The sequence below is a fragment of the Anomaloglossus baeobatrachus genome, chromosome 2 (assembly GCF_048569485.1).
Source record: "Anomaloglossus baeobatrachus isolate aAnoBae1 chromosome 2, aAnoBae1.hap1, whole genome shotgun sequence".
NCBI classification, from domain to species: Eukaryota; Metazoa; Chordata; class Amphibia; order Anura; family Aromobatidae; genus Anomaloglossus; species Anomaloglossus baeobatrachus.
This window is the reverse complement of record NC_134354.1, coordinates 660,377,021-660,400,581: the sequence shown is the minus strand read 5'-3', so window position 1 is coordinate 660,400,581 and position 23,561 is coordinate 660,377,021.

Below are 23,561 nucleotides of genomic sequence, written 5' to 3'. Positions count from 1 at the left end.
GTAGAGAAAACTGATATTTTACCATTGTCAGAAAAATGAACAAAATATGGTTAAAATTTTAATTTTATTTTGGTACATTTTTGGATCACAGATTGTTATGAAGAATTGAAACCGTGAAACATGTTTAGGGTATTAATAAGTTTTAATTTTCTTAATGAGATTATTGGTTCCACTTTTAGTTTTGGTCTCATCTACCAAAAATCCAGAACAAATGTAAAATGTCATACAATAAGGAGACTAGTGAAGAAATCAATACAAAGTAGCAACAAATACTGGAAAGATGGTAATTCTGACGTGCCAAGATTGCTTTCTAATTACTGAAAGATTTTAGCTGGTGTCCTGACTTTTCATGTTTTTTTTGCACCCCTTTTTCTTCATGTGTTTAATGCTTTTTCCCTGTATAATTTTCTCAGTATTACACATAAGGCGCCGCTCACATCAGTGGTATTTTGCGGTACAAATGCGTTTCAGCTCAATTCACTTCTAATGAAGTCGCGGCAGGATGCAGTCACATGCGGTTGCGTGCTTCACATGCGGCTGCATCTTGCCGCAATTCCATTGGAGGGGAATTGAACTTAATCGCGTTTGTACCGGATCCGGCCCTGCGGCAAAATACCACTGATGTGAGCGGCACCTAGTTTCAGGCTTGGTCTGGCCCACCGGGGTAGCGGGGAATCTCAGTGGGCCCTCGTGCCTTATATTGTGCGGGGCCACTGTACAGGGCCGCGGGGCCGGCTGTGTCTCAGGGCCGGCATTTATTGGTGGGCAGATTGGGCAGCTCATCCAGGGCCCCCACGCTCTGAGGGGCCCCCAGTCTTTCAATCATAAACTTCAGTGATCGTACAAGTTCTGTACGATCACTGAAGTTTCCACAGTTGCAGGACCTTTAGTGACATCACGTGTGTCATGTGACTCACCAAAGGTCCTAGCGGTGCACTGTGGGAGTCCCCAGGCCTGCACCGATGAGGTGTGCATGACTTGGAGACCGCGTCGGTATTCAAATGTATGCGCTTCTTTCAGGCGCGCATACATTTGTACAGTGAGGCCGGAGACAGGAGGCGGAGGAGCTGCTCAGCTCTGCACCGCGACTTCATCACCGGGGCCGAAGCTGCAGAGACAGTCCTGGATAGAGACAGCCCTGGAAAGAGACAGACTGGCAAAGAGACAGACCTGGAAAGAGACAGACCGGGAAAGAGACAGACCGGCAAAGAGACAGACCAGGCAAAGAGACAGACCAGGCAAAGAGACAGCCGGGCAAAGAGACAGCCCTGGAAAGAGACAGCCCTGGAAAGAGACAGCCAGGCAAAGAGACAGCCGGGCAAAGAGACAACCGAGCAAAGACACAAATGCCCAAAGAGACAGACCTGGAAAGAGACAGACCGGGAAAGAGACACACCGGGCAAAGAGACAGACGGGCAAAGAGACAGATGGGCAAAGAGACAGACCTGGAAAGAGACAGCCCTGGAAAGAGACAGACTGGCAAAGAGACAGACCTGGAAAGTGACAGACCAGGAAAGAGACAGACCGGGAAAGAGACAGACCGGGCAAAGAGACAGACCAGGCAAAGAGACAGCCGGTCAAAGAGACAGCTGGTCAAAGAGACAGCCCTGGAAAGAGACAGCCCTGGAAAGAGATAGCCGGTCAAAGAGACAGCCGAGCAAAGAGACAGCCGGTCAAAGACACAAATGCCCAAAGAGACAAATGCCCAAAGAGACAGACCTGAAAAGAGACAGACGTGGAAAAAGACAGACATGGAAAGAGACAGACGTGGAAAGAGACAGACCTGGAAAGAGACAGACCGGGAAAGAGACAGACCGGGCAAAGAGACAGATAGGCAAAGAGACAGACGGGAAAGAGACAGCCCTGAAAAGAGGCAGCCAGGCAAAGAGACAGCCGGGCAAAGAGACAAATGCCCAAAGAGACAGACAGGCAAAGAGACAGACCTGGAAAAAGACAGACGGGCAAAGAGACAGCCCTGGTAAGAGACAGCCATGCAAAGAGACAGCCCGGCAAAGAGAGAGCCCGGCAAAGAGACAGCCCAGCAAAGAGACAGCCCGTGAAAGAGACAGCCCTGGGAAGAGACAGACCTGGAAAGAGACAGACCAGGAAAGAAACAGACCAGGAAAGAGACAGACCTAGAAACAGACAGCCGGGCAAAGAGACAGAGAGAGAGACAGATAGATACAGAGATTGAGACTGATGCAAATACAGACAGAGAGATAGAAACAGACAGACAAGGAAAGAGACAGACAGCGAGACAGACAGACTGCGACACACAGACAGAGACTGGGAGAGAGACAGAGAGACAGTTACTATCCCGGGCAACACCAGGGTACTACAGCTAGTATTCTATATAAGAGCGGGTGATGCCATGTTTGGTGAAACTGTACCTGGAAATATTGTATTGAGAGTTTCTGCTGGAGAAGGGACAATGTATTATAGACTTTTACTACCTGTTGGTGTAACATTAAACCAACAGTCACTGAGCGCTAATTGAAATAGAGTCTATTCTATACTGCTCGTGCATGATCTAAGTGCATCTTTAAGCTGACACTGTCAGGATAGTGTTAGAGGCATTAAGGTAGGGTTCATTGGGTTACAGTCCTTGGTGCTGCCGCAAACAACTAACAGTCCTTTTCAGGGCTAATTTAAATACATTCTATTCTCTAATAAGATTTCTCTTTGTCTGCAATCAGTGTAGAGGTAGGGTACCATCACACTTTAGCGACGCAGCAGCGATCCCACCCGCGATCTGACCTGGTCAGGATCACTGCTGCGTCGCTACATGGTCACTGGTGAGCTGTCAAACAGGCAGATCTCACCAGTGACCAGTGACCAGCCCCCAGCCAGCAGCGACATGGAAGCGATGCTGTGCTTGCAGGGAGCCGGCGTCTGGAAGCTGCGGACACTGGTAACTAAGGTAAACATCGGGTATGGTTACCCGATGTTTACCTTAGTTACCAGCGCACACCGCTTAGCGCTGGCTCCCTGCACTTGTAGCCACAGCACACATCGGGTTAATAAGCAAACCTTTTCTTATTTACCCAATGTGTCCTCCGGCTATGTGTGCAGGGAGCAGGGAGCCGGCACTAGCAGAGTGAGAGCTGCAGACGCTGGTAACGAAGGTAAATATCGGGTAACCACCTTGGTTACCCGATGTTTACCTTGGTTACAGCTTACCGCAGGCTGTCAGACACCGGCTCCTGCTCCCTGCACATTAAGTATTGTTGCTCTCTCGCTGTCACACACAGCGATGTGTGCTTTTCAGCGGGAGAGCAACAATAAAAAAATGAACCAGGGCTGTGTGTAACGAGCAGCGATCTCACAGCAGGGGCCAGATCGTTGCTTAGTGTCACACACAGCGAGATCGCTAATGAGGTCACTGCGGCGTCACAAAAAATGTGACTCAGCAGCGATCTCAGTAGCGATCTCGCTGTTTGTGAAGTACCCCTTAGTTTCTGGAGTAGGGATAGTGTAGTAGAGGCATTTAGGCAGGTTTCATTGCATTACAGTCCTTGATGCTGCAACGTACAACCAATAGTCCTTTTCAGAGCTAATTTAAATACATTTTATTCTCTAATAATACTACTCTAAATGTGCATTTAGTGTAGTATTAGTTTTTGGAGTAGGGATATTATATTAGAGGCATTTTGGCAGGGTTCATTGCATTACAGTCTTTGGTGCTGCCACATACAACCAACAGTCCTTTTCAAAACTAATTTAAATACAAGCAGAATATACACTGGCGCACACGAGATATCCGGCAAATTGGAGGAATGTCAAACCACATTGATCCCCTTAAAAAACAGCAGACAGCTAACACAAATCCTGTGTGAGCTCCATGAAAATGAGTACAAATATGTATATAAAGATATGCTATCATGTTAATACAGCCAATGTAGAAATATTACACAAAAGGAGAGCTCTGAAAAAATAATAATTTAAATTGAAATAGAAATTTTTAATTACCTTGGGGATTTTTTTGCCCTCAACTCAAGGTATTCTGATGGGCATTCCAACCCCAAAAAGTCCAAATAATAGATGTAAAATTCCTGCATGTATATATCCAGAAAATGTGCTCTGATTTATAGGTTGGGATTTTGTGGTTTTAGGTTAATATTGCATATCTGGAAATGTAAATGAATAGCAATAGGTTGGAATCATGCACTAATATGCCCAGATAGTTGTTCAGATAAAAAATGAAGACCCTGTGATCTATGCAGTCTACCGTGCTGTTTTGCTGCTGATAGTTATAGGTGCAGAAGAATTCAGTGGTCCTTTCCTGAGTGAGTTCCAGTGGGTACTGTGGCGCCAATCCCAGTTGATAATGATACTGGTTCTGATAAAGTGATGGACCATAATCGGAATCCTTGGGTGGCGATTTGAAAAAAGACCAGGCACTCCATCCGGAAGCAGCGCAGTACCATGTGAGTGTATTTGTGAAAACGTGTGAAGTCACAAGTCGCGTTTCAGTGAATCATAGATGCCTTTTAAAGCTTACGAAACTCCACCCATCTTAAATATACATATATACTGTATATATGCAGTATATGTATATTATACATACAGGTGAAAAAAAACATTTATACATAGATTGATATAAAAAACAGTTTGTTTAAATTTGTTTAAAGAGTGGTGAGAATATATTTGTATTCCAAAACGATTTAGTGATTTCATGAAATTAAAACATTCCAGAATTATATTTTTAGTTTTTATAAAAATATGTCAATATGTCTAAAAATTTTCATGAAAAATCGTATGATAAAAAAGGTTATTATCTGAACAATGATCTAGGCATGATAGTGAAGGATTCCAACCTATTGCTATTCGGTTTCATTTCCAGATATGAAATATTGACATAAATCACAAGATCCCTACCTACAAACCAGAGCAGATTTTCTGGATACTCATATACATGCAGGAATTTTACTATATTATTTGGAACGCTTGGACGCGATGTTCATCAAAATACTTATGTCGCAAAAGGAGAGGAGTTTGGCAGCACTCTGCGGTGTCAAAAAAATCTGTTTTATTTTTCCTTTTTGCAGACAGGTGATGCAAACATGGGGGAGCGAGGGGGAGCGGAGAACAAGGACGACGGTACTGTTTCGCACCTCAGGAGGTGAGAAACGGTACCGTCGTCCTTGTGCTCCGCTCCGCCTCGCTCCCCTATGTTTGCATCACCTGTCTGCAAAAAGGAAAAATAAAACAGATTTTTTGACACCGCAGAGTGCTGCCAAACTCCTCTCCTTTTGCGACATAAGTATTTGTTCTGATTTCTTGGCAACAGCACCGCGGTAGGTCAGGACTTCCACTTGCCGTCAGCTGTTCCATTCAGTAAAGTCCAATGTGAGTATACAGCAGTCGGTCTGCACTCCAAAGTGCCCATATGACGGGCTCCATATGGAATTAAGCCACAGGACTTCATTGCAATTTGTTCCACAGAACGGTAAGCAGTGCAGTGCACTACCTCTTTCTATTATATTAGTTCATCAAAATACCTTAACCCCTTCACCCCCGGGCCATTTTCCGTGTTTCTGTTTTTTAGGTTTTTTTGCTCCTATTCTTCCGAGAGCTGTACATTTTTTATTTTTCCGTCAATCTTGCCGTATAAAGGCTTGTTTTTTTGCGGGATGAGCTGTACTTTTAAATGATATCATGAGTTTTACCATACAGTGTACTGGAAAACAGCAAAAAATTTCAAGTGCGGAAAAACTGCAACAAAAAGTGTGATAACACAACAGTTTTTGGGATATTTTATTCACCATGTTCACCATATGACAAAACTGATGTGTCAGTGTGATGTCTCAGGTCGGTACGAGTTTGTAGACACCAAACATGTAAAGGTTTACTTTAATCTAAGGGGAAACCTACAAAATTGACCACCACTCAACAAAAAAGCTAGACTATCAATTAATAGCCATGTAGTGACACAGTGGAAATTCAATACCTACAAAACTACACTGGAAAAAATCAAACAAATTTAATGCAAAAAATTCATCTTTATTAATAATAAAAGCATTTCTTTAAAAATAGTACAGCAGAAAATGTGAAAAAGATAAACAAGTGACACTCAAATATGCCCCACAATATTAAACATCAGTTTGTGTATATTATACCAAAAGAATGTCATGAATTGACATCAATAATGACAAACTGTAATATATGACACCATACTGTCAATCAGTAAATTGTAACAATATGCCAACTATCAGATGTGTCATAATTTATGATCTAAGAACTACATTCACATAGAGATGACACAAGCTAATAGAATAGCAATGTGGAGTAGATGGAATTAGGTTGATAAATGAATAATAATACCAAATAGTAATATTTATCAGGAAAACTGTTGTATAAACCTGATATGGGAAAAGGTAACCTATATAAATTATCAAATGCCTATTACAAAGGTATCACAATGCTACATGTTAGAAAAGCCTTACTAATAACACCCTGATGCGTTTCGCCGTGGCTTTCTCCAAGGGCATATCATACATCTCATCAGATTTTGGCACTGAGATATAAGGGGTTAATAGGTCCACTCGCACCTGGCAGGCACACATCTCTGCTGTTGAAATCAGCTGAGATGTGCGCGGATCACTGCAGACTTCCCTTGGCAGGGGGCAGGGACTAACCTCACACAATCTATGACATACCCAGTACGTCATGTGTCGTGGAGAGGTTAAGTTGAGGACAAAAAATCCCCAATGTAGTTAATAATTACTATTGCAATTTATATTATTTTTTTTCAGAAGCTCTCCTTTTGTGTACTATTTCTCCATTTGATTGTATTAGCATAATAGCTTATCTTTATATACTAATTTAAATACATGCTATTTTCTAATAAGACTGGTCTAAAGGCCCCGTTACACGTAACGACATCGCTAACGAGATGTCGTTGGGGTCACAGAATTCTTGACGCACATCCGGCCTCGTTAGCTACGTCGTTGCGTGTGACACGTACGAGCGACCGCTAACGATGCAAATTACTCACCAAATCGTTGATTGTTGACACGGCGTCCATTTCCCAAATATCGTTGTTGGTGCTGGACACAGGTTCTTTGTCATTCCTGAGGCAGCACACATCGCTACGTGTGACACCCCAGGAACAACACCAAACCTGCGTCCTCCAGCAACGAGGTGGGCGTGACTTTCATGCGGCTGCTCTCCGCCCCTCCGTTTCTATTAAACGCCTGCTGTGTGACGTCGCTGTGATGCCGCACGAACCGCCCCCTAAGAAAAGAGGCTGTTCGCCACCCACAGCAACGTCGCTAGGAAAGTAAGTATGTGTGACGGATACTAGCGATATTGTGCGCCACGGGCAGTGATTTGCCCGTGACGCACAAATGAGGGGGGCGGGTGCTTTCACGAGTAAAGCACCCTTTAGTCTGCATTTAGGCAGGGTTCATTGAGTTACAGACCTAGGTGCTGCCTGGTACAACCAACAGTCCTTTTCAGGGCTAATTTAAATACATTCTATTCTCTAATAATATCCCTTTTAGTCTGTAATTATTGTAGGGTTAGTTACTTGAGTAGTGATAGTGTATTAGAGGCATTTAGGCAAGGTTCATTGTGTTACAATCCTTGGTTCTGCCACGTACGATGAACAGTCATTTTCAATGCTAATTTAAATACATTCTATTCTCTAATAATACCCCTGTTAGTCTACATTAGTGTAGGGTTAGTTTCTGCAGTAGAGATATGTATTTGAGAGATTTACACAGGGCTAATTGCATTACAGTCCTTAGTGCTGCCACATACAACCAACAGTCCTTTTCAGAGTTAATTTAATACATTCTATGCAGTAGTAATATTGTTCTTATCTCCATACATAATTTAAAATGGACGTCCCACTGATGGGAGTGCGCACAGAGACCATGGCCATGGGAGAGAGAGAGAGAGAGATAGAGAGAAGAGAGAGGAGAGAGAAGAGAGAGAGAGGGAAAAAAAGAGAAAAATAGAGACTGAGAAAAAGAGAGAGAGAGAAAAAGAGAGGAGAAAGAGGAGAGAGAGAGGGAGAGAGAGAAAGAGAGAGAGAGAAAGAAAGAGAGAAGAGAGAGAAGAGAGAGGAGAGGAGAGGAGAGAGAGAGAGAGAGAGGGGAAAAGAGAAAAAGAGAGACTGAGAAAAAGTGAGAGAGAGAAAGACAGAGAGAGAAAAAGAGAGAGGAGAGAGAGGGATAGAGAGAGAGATAGAAAGAGAGAAAGAGAGAGAGAGAAAAAGAGAGAGAGAGAAAGAGAGAAAAAGAGAGAGCGAGAAAGAGAAAAAGAGAGAGAGAGAAAGAAAGAGAGAGAGAGAAAGAGAGAGAAAGAGAGAAAAGAGAGAGAAAGAGGAGGGAAGAAAGAGGAGGAGAGAAGGGGAGAGAAGAGAGAGAGAAGAGATATGAGAGAGAGAAGAGAGAGAGAGGAGAGAGGAGACAGCAAGAGAGAGAGAGAGAGAGGGAAAAAGAGAGACTGAGAAAAAGAGAGAGAGAAAAAGAGAGAGGGAGGAGAGAGAGAGGATAGAGGGAGAAGAGAGAGAGAAGAGAGAGAGGAGAGAGAGAAGGAAAAAGAGAAAAAGAGAGACTGATAAAAAGAGAGAGAGAAAAAGAGAGAGGGGAGGAGAGGGGAGAGAGAGAGGAGAGAGAGGAGAGAGAGGAGAGAGAGGAGAGAGAGATGGAGACAGAGAGAGAGAGAAAGAAAGAGAGAGAAAAAGTGAAAGAGAAAGAGAGAGAGAAAGAGAGAGAAAGAGAGAGAAAGAGAGAGAGAAAAAGAGAGAGAGAGAGACAGAGGGCGAGAGAGAGGGGAGAGAGAGGAGAGAGCAATGCAGCCTTATTCCGTGAATTGCTCTGATTTTAGAGGTGTGTCCCGCGGCTCACAGCTGATGTCCGGCTCCTCCCCTCAGTGCATAATTAAATTACATTATAATTATATAATAATTATAATTTAAAATTAAAAAAAAAAAAAATAAAAATAAAATTCTTGACTGGGACTAGAACTCGTGAAGGTATGCTTCTTAGGCGAGCGCTCTATCCATTGAGCTACTGCCTCGAATGATACAGATAGGCAGATTGGGTAATCTTGACGTCTGCATTGCTGAAGTCTTTGCTGACCGCGCGATTCACTTCATTGCTACGTGGAGCTGATACAGAGCACTCGTGTTCTGTAGCAGAGCTGACAGTGTCGTGTGGATTACGTCAGACCTGGAGGGGTATTTGGGGATTTTGATAAAATGGTGAAACAAGGTGTTTTTTTGTCTTTTATTCCAAATAAAGGATTTTTCGTTGTGTGTTTCTTTACTTTCACTTTCAGTTTAATCATGGAAGGTGTCTCGGGGAGACGCTCATCATATTAACTCATTATTACCCCGATTGCCACCGCACTAGGGCAATTCGGGATGAGCTGGGTGGAGTCCCGGGACTGTCGCATCTAATGAATGCGGCAATTACGGGCGGCTGTTGGGTGATATTGTTAGGGTGGTGGGCTCCCCATAATGAGGCACTCCCCACCCTGACAATACCAGCCTCCAGCCGTGTGGCTTTATCCTGGCTGGTATCAAATATGGGGGGAACCGCATTTTTTTTTTTAATTTATTTATTTATTTTACTGCACAATATCATTTAAAATTTAAAAAATAAAAAAAAAAAAAATTAAATTCTTGACCGGGACTAGAAGTCATGAAGTTATGCTTCTTAGGCGAGCGCTCTATCCACTGAGCTACTGCCTCTAATGATAAAGATAAGCAGATTTGGTAATCTTGACGTCTGCATTGCAGAGTGAAGTCTCTGGTGACAGCGCGATTCACTTCATTGCTACGTGGAGAGGACACAGCGCGATCGTGTTCTACGGTGCTGCTGCATCTTCATGTAGCAGAGCTGACAGTGTCGTGGGGATTCTTTCGGACCTGGATGTGTATTTGGGGATTAATAAACTGGTAAAAGAGGGTGTTTTTTTGTCTTTTATTCCAAATAAAGGATTTTTCGCTGTGTCTTTCTTTACTTTCACTTTCAGGTTGATCATGGAAGGTGTCTCGGGGAGACGCTTGTCATGATTAACGTCTTATTACTCCGATTGCCACTGCAACAGGGCAATTCGGGATGAGCTGGGTGGCGTCCCGGGACTGTCGCATCTAATGGATGCGGCAGTTCTGGGCGGCTGCTGGGTGATATTGTTAGGGTGGTGGGCTCCCGATAATGTGGTGCTCTCCATCCTGACAATACCAGCCTCCAGCCGTGTTGCTTTATCCTGGCTGGTATCAAATATGGGGGGAACAGCATTTTTTTTTTATTATTATTTATTTATTTTACTGCACGATACAGACTCGCCCGCCGGCGGCTGTGATTGGTTGCAGTGAGACAGCTGTCACTCAGCGTGGGGGCGTGTCTGACTGCAACCAAGCATGGGCGCCAGTGGGCGGGGAAAGCACGGAATACCTGATTGAATAATGAAGCGGCAGCCATTTTCTAAAGAGGAAAAGATGCCACAGATTTCTGACAGCCGTGCAGCGAGACACCCGTGATCGGTGAGTAGGAAAGAGAGAGGGATTGTGCTGGGGACACAGGACGCATGCAGATAGCAACGTCTTACTGTGAAATGCCACGTTTTTGTTGATTGAACCGTTCTCGAACCTAACTCGAACTGTCAAGCTTTTAGCAAAAAGCTCGAGTTCGACGAACCTCTCGAACACCCCCAAAATCACTCGAACATAAAATTGGCGAACCTCGAACATCACTCATCTCTACTCAGGAACCAAGTGATCCCACATTTGGACATTCTGAGGAGCTCTTTACCTTTCTATTATTGGCTTCTTCTGGCCTTTCACCATGCACATTTCAAAAGGAACATGAGGAGATTGTGTGTGGTGATGCCCAAGTATTTGAGCAGCCACGGTAAGAAGAAGTCAGCAGTGGGGAACAGCAATTACTGTTTAAAGAGGTGGATGATGGTGAGACATAGTTGCCAACAAGTCACTTTAAGTCAACAAGTCAGGAGGAGGACCACAGTGCAAAAGTGAAAGACAAGATGGTGGATGATAAAGTCAGTGACCCAACCTGGCAAGGTGGCAAGGTGGCATTCAGAGCGAGCGCAGCAGCAAAGAAGAGGAGGGGTACACAGCTTTGCAACAGGCAGGGAGAGGCATTGGAGTAACCAGAGGGAGAAGGCTGGCAACTGTTCCCAAATACGCAGCCAAATCTCCAGCCAAGGGTTAGGTGTTCCCCACCCCCAGTCTGGCACTTATTTATGGAAAGTGCAGAAGACAAAAAAATGGTGATTTGCAACATTGCCATACCAAGCTCAGCAGGGGCTAGACTGACCAGCACTATCATGCTCAGACACAAGTCATCCAAGGACCCGACTAGGCGGGTCAAATGCCTGGATCCACAATCAGTGTCTGCGGTTTACACCATTGAATCTTCCCCTGTGCTACGTGCTAGGTAATCCCCTGTCCAGGATTCAGGCAATGATGCTTCCAGCCCTGAACCTGTCTTTGCATATTCGCAACCACCATCAGCAACCGCATCCAATTTCTTGTTGCAGAGCAACGTTGAGTTGCCTTTATCCCAGGCCTTGGAACACAAGCAGAAATACTCAGCCTCCCAACCACAGGTCCAAACACTAAACAGCCACATTTCCAGACTGCTTTACCCTGGAGATGTTCCTTTTTTTAGGTGTGGACACTGAGGTTTGCATTTACAGGGAAGGTCCACTTAACAACCGACATGTGGACAAGTGCTTATTGCCAAAGATGTCACATTTCCCTGATGACACACTAAATGTACCTTGGGGAGGCTGGAACCGAGTCAGACCCTGGTAAAGCCCAAGCGCTACTGATATCGAGAATTCAGGGTAATAGTTCAATCATTGTTTTCCCAACCTCCTACACCACCTACTGAACGCACTCCTCCTCCTCATCCTCCATCTTCGAATTGTCACCCCTATCAGTCGTAATCTGGATGCATTGCTTTGGTTAAGCAGCAACAGGCTCTGCTGAATCTGATATCTTTAGGTGACAACCAGCACACCACCACAAAGTTGCTGAAAGGTCAAACAGAGCAGACAGATTTGTGGCTGAACCTCCAACTAGGCATGGTCGTGTGTAATAATGGCCTTAACCTGCTCTGAAGCTAGGCAAGCTGCCTGGATCCACGCACCTTTTTTAAATATCAGTACCACATCCGCCAGTCTTCAATCCTGAGGTACCAACTCTGTTACAAGTCAAAGAAGATAAGATACAGCGATCTGTCACTTAATGAGCTCAATTCTCTTAATATCTCTGGATAAATTCCATCTTGCCTGGGGGATTCTCAATGTTTAATTTACTCAGACGCAGGTGTACTTATGTTAAATTTGTTATATTAGGTGGGTGTTTGATTTTTTGTCTTGTTGAATAATCCCATGAACAATCAGTTCCTTAGTGAACACTGATGGAAAGTGTCTGTTTAATATCTCAACCTTTTTTTAGTCCTCTATAATTAATCTGTTATCATCTTTTATGGGGCTGAAACCATTCTTTTTTTTTCCTTTTGGCGTTGATGTATTCATAAAAAAATTTGGGGGTTTATTTTAATGTCTTTGGTGATTTTTGCTTCAGTAGCTAATTTTGCCAGCTTGATTTCTTTTTTACATTTCCTATTGAGAATTTTATACTGCTGAAATGCTATATCTGTATTATAAGCCTTCAGCATTTTGAGTGCGCTTTGTTTTTGTTGTTTTATACTTTGTACTGTCTTATTTAGCCATACTGATTTTGTTTTACTCCTGGACATTTTATTGCCACAGGGTATGTTTTTTTTTACCAGACTCTTGTAGTATATCCTTAACCCCTTCAACCTTGCGCGATTTTTACATTTTTCATTTTTTCCTCTCTTTCTTCCAAGAGTGATCATTTTTTTTATTTTTCCATCGATATTGCCATTTGAGGGCTTATTTTTTGTGGGACGAGTTGTAATTTTCAATGAAATCATTAGCTTTACTATATAGCATCACTCTGACCAGCAAAAATACGGCTCTCACAGGAAGTTCGTCATGGTAGCATCAGGGGTCATCATCTGACCCCCGCGCTACCGTGGCAACACATTTGCACCCTGTGTTCACATCACGGGGCTGCCGACGGCAGCAGGGAACAGAGCAATCCCCACTGTGGCCATTTAAATCACGTTGTCAGTGTTTGACAGTGCAACTTAAGGGGTTAACAGGCGCAGGTCTACTGATCAGGTCAGCAGATATGTGCGGGGATTACCGCAGGCTTGCCGCTGTAGCCCATGGTAACCGCAGGGACATGATCAATGACGTACTAGTACGTCATTGGTCGTGAAGGGGTTAAACTTACCCCATTTATGTTCGGTATCCCCAGTTACCATGACATTGTCCCAATGTTCATGATTATGCTCTTCCTTTAATTTGTTGAAATCAGCTTTCATAAAATTAAAGGTTTTAGCATTTCCTCTTTCAAATCTCCTACTGAACATTACATTGAAACTTACCATAATAGGGTCACTGCCGCCCAAGTGCTCCCGGACCTGTAGATCTGGTCTATTTGACAGGACCAAATCCAGCAAATTATCTCCCCTGGTTGCTTTATCTACCAACTGAGAGAGGTAATAGATAAGAACTTGAAGCTTTTAGCACAATGCAAAGATTCTATGTCCCATTGAATGTCTGGATAGTTAAAAATCCCCCATAATAAGGACACGATTATTATTATTATTATTATTATTATTATTATTATTAGCTGCCCTTTCAATTTGTTGCAGCATTTCATCCTCTACCTGTTCAGCTATGTTAGGAGCCTTATACAGGGCAGTGTGGTGCCTAAGTGGTTAGCACTACAGTCTTGCAGTGCCATGGTCCTGGGTTCAAATCCCACCAAGGACAACATCTGCAAGAGGTTTATATGTTCTCCCCGTGTTCGTGTGGGTTTCCTCCCACACTCAAAAAACATACTGAGAGGCAATTTAGAATGTGAGTCCCAATAGGGATAGTGTTGTCAATGTACATAAAGTGCTGTGGAATAATAGTGCTATATAAATGAATAAATATTATTATAATATAGCCAACTCCAATTAGCAGCTTTCCATTATTCCCCTGCCCTTGTACATTTACCTATACTGAGGCTTTGTGCCCACACTGCGAAAAGTTAGTGAATTTTGCAATTGTTTTGTGGAAATTCCGCAGATTTGTCAAAAATCAGCAGTACAGTGAGTCCCCAGCCATTTCTATGGCATTTTGGAAGTGCTGTGCCCATGCTGCGTTTTTTCCCGCAGCGGAAATAATGCGGATTTCCCTGCGGAAAAATCTGTAGCATGGGAATTATTTCTGCGGATTTTTCAGGACGATCCTATACTTACTTGCCTTGATAGAAGACACCGGAGTCACTTACTCCGGTGCAGAGGAGCACGGTGGAGCTAGGAGTGGGCAGCAGGAGGTGGGCGGGGCCTGCACGAGCTCCAGTCATTTGACAGCCGGAGCTAGTTCAGGCCCGCCCACCTTCTTCTGCAAAGTGCAGACAGACACGGCCGGATAGTGAAGTGCTGCGTGATGGAGGTAAGTATGAACTCCCCGATCACTCCAGCACTTGTTCTCCATTGAGGATGCAGTGCCCAAGCCATGGTACTGTATCCTCAATGCAGAATACCCACAGCATATCCGTAGGACATTCCGCAATACAACCGCAGCATTAAAACAGACAAAGTTGTGCTGCGGTTTTCTGGGAGCTCCTGTGGAATGTCCTGCGGATATATCCAGAGGACACTTTCCCTGTGGGCACATAGCCTTACTCTACATTGTCACAGCTCCCCCCCTACATGGTCATTGAGTACAGGTCTTAAGTTAGATTTGATAAATATACACACCCCTCCCCCTTTTTTGTATTTCCTCTTCTTTCTGAATGTAGTATAAGCCTCTACATTTGTCACCCTGTCATGGCTCTCATTAAGCCATCTTTCTGTAATGCTCACCACATCATAATGTGTAATTATTAACATAAGGGTCTCCAACTCATTCTTATTTACAAGACTTCTTGCGTTTGCCAGCAGACATTTAATACTATTAACACATTTCTTAGAGGTGCTTCCCACATAGCGAGATCGCTAGCGAGATTGCTGCTGAGTCACGTTTTTTGTGACGCACCAGTGACCTTATTAGCGATCTCGCTCTGTGTGACACTGAACAGCGATCTGGCCCCTGCTGTGAGATCGCTGCTCGTTACACACAGCTCTGGTTCATTTTTTTGACATTGCTCTCCCGCTGTGAAGCACACATCGCTGTGTGTGACAGCGAGAGAGCAACAATCTGAACGTGCAGGGAGCCGGCGTCTGGCAGCCTGCAGTAAGCTGTAACCAACGTAAATATTGGGTAACCAAGGGAAGCCCTTTCCTTGGTTACCCGATATTTACCTTCGTTACCAGCGTCCGCCGCTCTCATGCTGCCAGTGCCGGCTCCCTGCTCCTTGCACACGTAGCCGGAGTTACACATCAGGTAAATAAGCAAATGTTTGCTTATTAACCCGATGTGTACTGTGGCTAGGAGTGCAGGGAGCCAGCACTAAGCGGTGTGCGCTGGTAACCAACGTAAATATCGGGTAACCAAGCCCTTGGTTACCCGATAGTTACCTTAGTTACCAAGTGCAGCGTCGCTTCCACGCGTCGCTGCTGGCTGGGGGCTGCTCACTGGTGGCTGGTGAGATCTGCCTGATTGACAGCTCACCAGCGACCATGTAGCGACGCACCAGCGATCCTGACCAGGTCAGATCGCTGGTGGGATTGCTGGTGCGTCCCTTAAAGTGTGATGGTACCCTAAGGCTATGTGCACACGCTGCGTCTTTTTGACGCTGCGTTTTTGTGCATTTTTGGCCGCTAAAAACGCACAAAAACGCACCTGCGTCGAAAAAACGCGGCAAAAAACGCACGCGTTTTGCCGCGATTTGGTGCGTTTTTTGCTGCGTTTTGCTGCGTTTTTGCTCACTGCGTCCTTATGCGTTTTTTATCAGTGAACAAAAAAAAAAAGGTCTGATGTCATTTCCTTCTTCAATGTGTTCTTCATTCTCCACTAGTGTATGCAGAAGAGCAGACAGCTGCAGAACTACAAGTCTCAGCATCCTCGATCCAATAGTGTATGCAGGAGAGCAGACAGCAGCTGTCGAACTACAAGGCTCAGCATCCTCCATCCAATAGTGTATGCAGGAGAGCAGACAGCAGCTGTCGAACTACAAGGCTCAGCATCCTTCTTCCAGGACTGTATGCAGGATTTCTTTGCCCCCCCCAAAAAAAAAAATGACGTGGGCTTCGCCATATTTTTGTATGCTAGCCGGGTACAGCAGGCAGGTACGGGCTGCCCCCAACCCCCAGCTGCCTATTTGTACCCGGCTGGGAACCAAAAATATAGGGAAGCCCTTTTTTTTAAATTATTTCATGAATTTCATGAAATAATTTAAAAAAAAAATGACGTGGGCTTCGCCCAATTTTTGAGTCCAGCCGGGTACAACTAGGCAGCTGGGGATTGGAATCCACAGTGCAGGGTGCCCATGCTTTCTGGGCACCCCCGCTGTGAATTGCAGTCCCGCAGCCACCCCAGAAAATGGCGCTTTCATAGAAGCGCCATCTTCTGGCGCTGTATCCAACTCTTCCGGCTGCCCTGGTGACGGGTGGCTCGCCGGGTAATAATGGGGTTAGGGCTAGCTGTATATTATCAGCTGGCCCTAAGCCCGAAATTCATGGTGTCACGCCAATATTAGGCATAGCCACCATGAATTTCTAGTAAAGATAAAAAAAAAACACAACACAGAAAAATATTTTTATTAGAAATAAAACACAACACAATTAGTGACTCCATCTTTATTGAAATAAACCCCCCTCCGCAGTAATCCTGGGTCAGGGTCCCGCGCCGTCCAATCAGGATCCAATATCATCTGATCGGTTTGCTGGAAGGCAAAGCGATCAGATGATGTGTCAGGATCAAGGCCTGAATCCCATCACACATCAGCTGAATGTATAAAAGCCGTTTATACAATCAGCTGATGCATCGGTGCAAAAAAAAAAAAAAAAATAATAATACTCACTTATGTGCTGATTACCGGCAGCTCCTGGAGCGATGGGGCGGGAGTCTGATCCTGTCCGATCGATGCAGCAGCTGTCGGTAATCATGGATGAAGTCTCCTGACGCATCCGCTGATACCGGCCGGGCGCCCGCGTCACCGCGATACTTACGATCACCTGATGCGTCAGGTGACTGCATCAGGTGATCCATCGCCAGGTCCTGCATCCATCGGAGCTTTCCCGGCCGTCTGCACACTGCCGGAGCGGGGGTGGCGATACCGTGAGAGGAGATGGGAGCGGGCATGGCACCGTGAGTCTGCAGACAGGTGAGTATAACTTTTTTTTTTTTATTCTACTGTTAACTTTTGTTTTCGCAGCCGCTTCCACCTCCCGCCCAGACATGGCGCCGCACGGCAGCATACATGCACAGGACCGGAGGTGGAAGCGGCGGTGACGGTACCGGGAGGATTCATGCTTCTGTCTATACTGACAGAAGGAATCCTCTTCCTGTACACGTCACTTTACTACCCACCTCCTGCGCTTATAGCTGCGTTTTTGGTCTTAGAAACGCACCAAAACGCAGCTATTTGCGTTTCTCATTGCGTCTTTCAACATCCCATTGAACTCAATGGATGAAAAGCGCAGTGAAAAACGCGGGAATAATTGACATGCTGCGTTTTTGTGGTCACCACAAAAACGCAGCTGAAAAAAAACGCTGTGTGGGGACAGCAAGAATGAAAACTCATAGACTTTGCTGGGGAAGCAAAGTCATGCAGTTTTGAGGCCAAAAACGCACCCGAAAAACGCGCAAAAACGCCGAGAAAAACGCACCGTGTGCACATAGCCTTACTCCAAGGCTCCCTAATTTCCTTGCTTGTCCTTGCCCCTCATCCCTAAATCTCCCTTGATCCCTACTATCTCACTCTTTTTGTCTACTCTATCTATTCTCTTTTATCCACAACTATCCTCCCTCCCCCAGATCCTGGTTTTCCAGAAGTCTGTACATTTCTGCTTTGTTTCTCCCATTTTGAGAACACAAGAAATCATTTTATTCTGGATGCTGGAAATTGGAGATGGTTTAGGCATTGTTTACTATATTAGTAAAGCAATAGGTGCCATAAAATAGATTTGTAGGATTTTAAACTTTGCAGTGAAGAGTAAAATTACACTGAAACCATTGCCCTTTGTCTGGCCTGTAAATGCAATTTGCTTTCGTAAATGAGCAACTATCTCTTCTTAATTGGATAAACTGTTATCAGGATGCCACGGTTCAGTGACAATGAAATTGAAATCCATAAAATTGTTCCTCTTGTACTGCAGGTTTTTAAGTTGTCATCATGATACTTTATTTTTCTTCCGCAACTTTATGTATTCTTGACTCACACCTCTAAAGCCAATAATAGAATTGCCAAAATTTCCGTGACCGTCCCAATCATCTGTATGTATGCAGTAATCCAGACAGATGCTACACAAACTATCCCATCTTTGCTGAAGGCAACTGATTTTTAATCATAGGAGTTTGGGTGATGCTATTTTAAAAACTACAACCTTCAAATTATTATAAACTCCTGTTAGGAAATTTGCTAACATTTCAGGTCCTATACAGGAATTAAGGCAAAGTGAACTGAATAAAAAATGATAAATTACAATTTTTCTAAAATATTGCTTTAGCCGCAAAATTTTCATTTTTACAAGGGCTAATAGGAAAAATAGACCACAAAATGTATTGCGCAATTTCTCCCAAAAGTGGCAATATCACATATGTGGTATAACAGCTTTTTGAGCACACTGTAGGGTTTGCAGGAGAAGTACTATTTTTGTTTTTGGAGCAATAATTTGAAGGGAATACCATAGCTTGTTGTCACCATGTCACATTTGCAGAGCCCCTGAGGTAACAAAACCCCCCCACAAATGACACTGTGCCGCCCCTGCAGCGGTTGAACCGCTTGAATCCGGGGGTCTGCTGCTGTGGCTCAAGGGTCTCCAAACCCAGGGGCTTGCGGCCACTTCAAATTAAAAAGGGGGGTATATTTACAGGGGATTTAGAGTTTGTGATGCCACCCATGCTTCGCTTTAAGGAGAGTACCACCGCTGCCGATGGGAGTACCCGGGGAACATGGAGCGGGGCAGCCAGATAATGTTCCCTCCATGGGTTGGGTAGGCCCCGGGACTCTGGATGGTGGAGGTATAGGGAGCACAGCGCTGGTGGGGAGCATGGGGAGGACCACGTACTCACTCAGGCAGTGCTGATGATGATGCGACCGCAAAGAAGACTCTGACAACAAGGTAAGCCAAGTCTCTGGGTGCCGTTGCCCTCTTGGGGAGCCCGTCCGGGTATCCGTCCCCTCTGGTACTGCCCGGTGATCCAGAGCCTGCCTACGTGCCCAAATTAGAAGTGTTCTGGTGGCCCATTGGCTTAAAGCTGTCCGGGCCCTGCTCCCTACTTGTTGGTAGTGGAGCTGCGCTCTCAAGGGCTCACGCTTGGGATTTCTGTGGGCTGCGTGGGTTGGAAAGCCCTATCCCCCTCGTTGCGCTAGTGTCCCTGATCTCTGAGCTTCTTGGGGACAGTCCATAAAGTCACTATCCTCCACAGGTTAATTTCCGAATTGCCTGAGGCTACTCCCCGACCTAGGGTTCTGTACCCTGCCGTGCTTTTGGTCCCGGACCAGTTATTAGGCACGAGCTGCTCACCGTCCTCCAAGACCAGGTCTAGGCACCCAGCCTCAATACCCTGCGACCGGGTCCCCGACTCCTCCGGGCCCAGACCACCGCCTGCGACCCAACCTGTAACATACAGGGAGCCACTACTCCCTAAGCTCCTCACTTCTTGAGGGCTAACACTGCTCTATCTACTTCCCTCCCACCAGTCTGCCTGACCCCCAGGTGGGCGGCCCTATTCCAGCTAGGCAGCCCACTGGTGTGCCTGACAGGGTGTGCTGTGAGGTGTGGTTGGGATTTGGATGCTGATGGAGGCAGTACCATAGGTTGGGAACCCAGAACCATGGGGGGTTGAGTACTGCACCAAAGAATAAAAAGTGCAGTACCCTATGATGCCCTGACTAGTCCAGGGGCATCACATTCCCCCTTGGTTAAACGGAGCTACAGGACACCCAGAGGTTTATTTTTGTTTAACTGAAAAAGGAAAAGATAGCATTTTTAAGTCACAATTTCTCATCCCGCACAGGGGAGGCACATCACTTAAACATTACATAACCAAACTCTTAGAGTTCATTTTTATTATAAGAACCATGGAAATGCTACCGGTTGTAGCGGTAGTCGTTGGCTCAGCCTACTCCGCTACAGCCCATTCCTGCCACAGTCCATTCCCATTGTCCCTCTCCCTTCTACCCACCACCCAAACAACCTGGATCCCCTAGTTCCTTGTGACGGTGTTGAAGTCCTAGAGGCTTAAAGATGACTCTGGTGGGCGCACTAGGTGCAACTATACATAATAGCACAAGTTCCTGCTGGCTGCTACCAGTCCCGCAGCCATGGTCCATATACAGTATATAATAAGCAACAAGATAAAACAGGGTCCATTCACTGAATGCAAACATTAATCAGGTTAAAGTACTCGGGTAATTGGTATGATTTCAACATTAGCAGTCAATCACATTTTCAACATTAGCAGCATAAAAACTTAACTCTTTAACTTTAAAACTCTAAAACTTTTTCTTTTAAAGTAGCTAGGTTCCGCTACCATTACTCCCTATATCTCAGTGGGGGCTGACCAAAGTTAACACGGGTCGACCTTCAAATTCTAGACCCTCTTCTTCCCCTTGTGGTGTGGCAACATCAGTGACAGTTGTGGCTGGAAGGACTCTACATGTTCGTGGTAAGGGTATGGGTACTACTCTAGGTGTTGAGGAGAGTGCAGTGTCAGTAAGCCTTTCCTGTTCTGGTTCCTCCACGGGTTGTGGGAATGTTAACACAGGAACTAGCACTGCTACATAGGCCAATCTTCTGGGAAATCACCTAGTATAGTGCAGATGGTCTTCTTTTTCTTCTCCACAACTTGAGATGGGGGCTGTGGGTCATCTGGGACTCTTACCGGTTCTGGGCACTTCTTCAAGTGGTCTTGGGAGATGGCAGACGTGGTTCTTCCTTGATCCTTGCTGATAAGCAGACTTGAGCGCGGTTCGTGGTTCTCCAGTTCACGGTTTGAGTGATTTTGGGGGGTGTTCTAGATCGAACTAGAACTCGACCTTTTTGCTAAAAGTTCGTTAGAACCGTTCTCGAACGTAACTCGAGCTATCAGCAAAAAGCGAAGCTAATTACTAGCTGGCTTTTCACTGTAATAGTGTAAGTCACTCTGTGACTCACACTATTATGCAATTTCAGCGTATAGTGTGCGGGGACTGCGCGTTCAGATCACTGCTGCTGGGATAATGGCGATTGCCATTTTTTTCTTTTCTTCCTTCCCTTAGCGCGCGTGTAGTGGGGCGGGCCAGCATGTCAGCCAATCCCAGACACACACACAGCTAAGTGGACTTTTTGCCAGACAAGCAAGGGCATGAGTCATAGGCTGTCCATGTCACATGTCCTTGCATTATAAATACGTCTATTTTCCCATCTGGACGCCATTATCTGCCTTCTGCGTCTGGGTGACAGTCACCGCTGACGCAGCTCCTGTCGCCGATCTTGCTGTGTACGCTATACACACAGCGCTCTACAGATTAGGGATAGAAGTTTAATTCAGCCCTTTTCAGGGCCCATTTCATCCGGCTCAGAGCCATAGGTGACAGTCAGGTCCGTGGAAACAGTTTTTAACAGCTACAGATAACAGCGTCTGTGTAGCTAAGCTCAGGGACTTCTTTGCTGCATTTCACCATTAGGAGGGATAGAAAGTGAGGCTTCCTTTCCTCTACACTAACCCACAACCCGGCCACTGCACCCTCCTGCCCTTTTTAGCAAAGCCATTTTAATTGCAGAGTGCTGCCAGTTAGTGCCATCCAAAGAGTGGCTGCTGTCCTCCATTATTGTGGCACTTGTGCCAAGCAAGTACCACCACCTCTGCATTCTCCCCTCCTGCACATTATTGCAAAGCCATTTTAATTGAAAAGAGTGCTGCCAGTTAGGGGCATCCAAAAAGTGGCACTTGGACTCCATTAGTGTCCCACTGGTGCCAAGCAATTTCCAGCACCTCTGCATTGCACCCTCAAGCTCATTTTTACTAAACCATTATAATAGCAAACACTGAGGAAACTTAGTGGCATCCAAAAAGTGGCTGTTGGACTTCATTAGTGTCCCACTGGTGCCAAGCTGTTTTCAGCACCTCTGCATTGCACCCTCAAGCTCGTTTTTACTAAGCCATCATAATAGCAAACACTGAGGAAACTTAGTGGCATCCAAAAAGTGGCTGTTGGACTTCATTAGTGTCCCACTGGTGCCAAGCAATTTCTAGCACCTCTGCATTGTACCCTCAAGCTCATTTTTACTAAGCCATTATAATAGCAAACACTGAGGAAACTTAGTGGCATCCTAAAAGTGGCTGTTGGACTTCATTAGTGTTCCACTGGTGCCAAGCTATTTCCAGCACCTCTGCATTGCACCCTCAAGTTCATTTTTACTAAGCCATTATAATAGCAAATAATAGCAAACACAGGAAACTTAGTGGCATCCAAAAAGTGGTTGTTGGACTTCATTAGTGTCCCACTGGTGCCAAGCAATTTCCAGCACCTCTGCATTGCACCCTCACGCTCATTTTTACTAAGCTATTATATTAGCAAACACTGAGGAAACTTAGTGGAATCCAAAAAGTGGATGTTGGACTTCATAAGTGTCCCACTGGTGCCAAGCAATTTCCAGCACCTCTGCATTACACCCTCCTGCTCATTTTTAATAAGCTATAATAATAGCAAAAAATGCTGTAACTTAGTGGCATCCAAAAAGTGGCTGTTGTACTCCATTTGTGCCTCACTGGTGCCAAGCAATTTCCAGCACCTCTGCATTACACCCTCCTGCTCATTTTTTTAATAAGCTATAATAATAGAAAAAATTGCTGCAACTTAGTGGCATCCAAAAAGTGGCTGTTGTACTCCATTTGTGCCCCACTGGTGCAAAGCAATTTCCAGCACCTCTGCATTACACCCTCCTGCTTATTTTTAATGAGCTATAATAATAGCAAAAAATGCTGTTGTCGCGGGCGGAGAAGGGGACGCTGCGCTCTCCCACTGCTCGGGTCCGGCCGCTGCTGCGGCTGCCGCTGCTCGGTAGAGTTGAGCGCGGTTCGTGGTTCGTGGTTCTCCAGTTCTAGGCTCGAGTGATTTTGGGGCATGTTCTAGATCGAACTAGAACTCGAGCTTTTTGCAAAAGCTCGATAGTTCTAGAAACGTTCGAGAACGGTTCTAGCAGCCAAAAAACAGCTAAATCTTAGCTTGGTTTCTGCTGTAATAGTGTAAGTCACTCTGTGAATCAAACTATTATCACATTTCAGTGTATAGTGTGCGTGAACAGCGCCTTCAGATCACTGCTGTTTCTATAATGGCGATCGCCATTTTTTTTTTTTTCTTGTCTTCCTTCCCTAAGCGCTCGCGTCTTGTGGGGCTG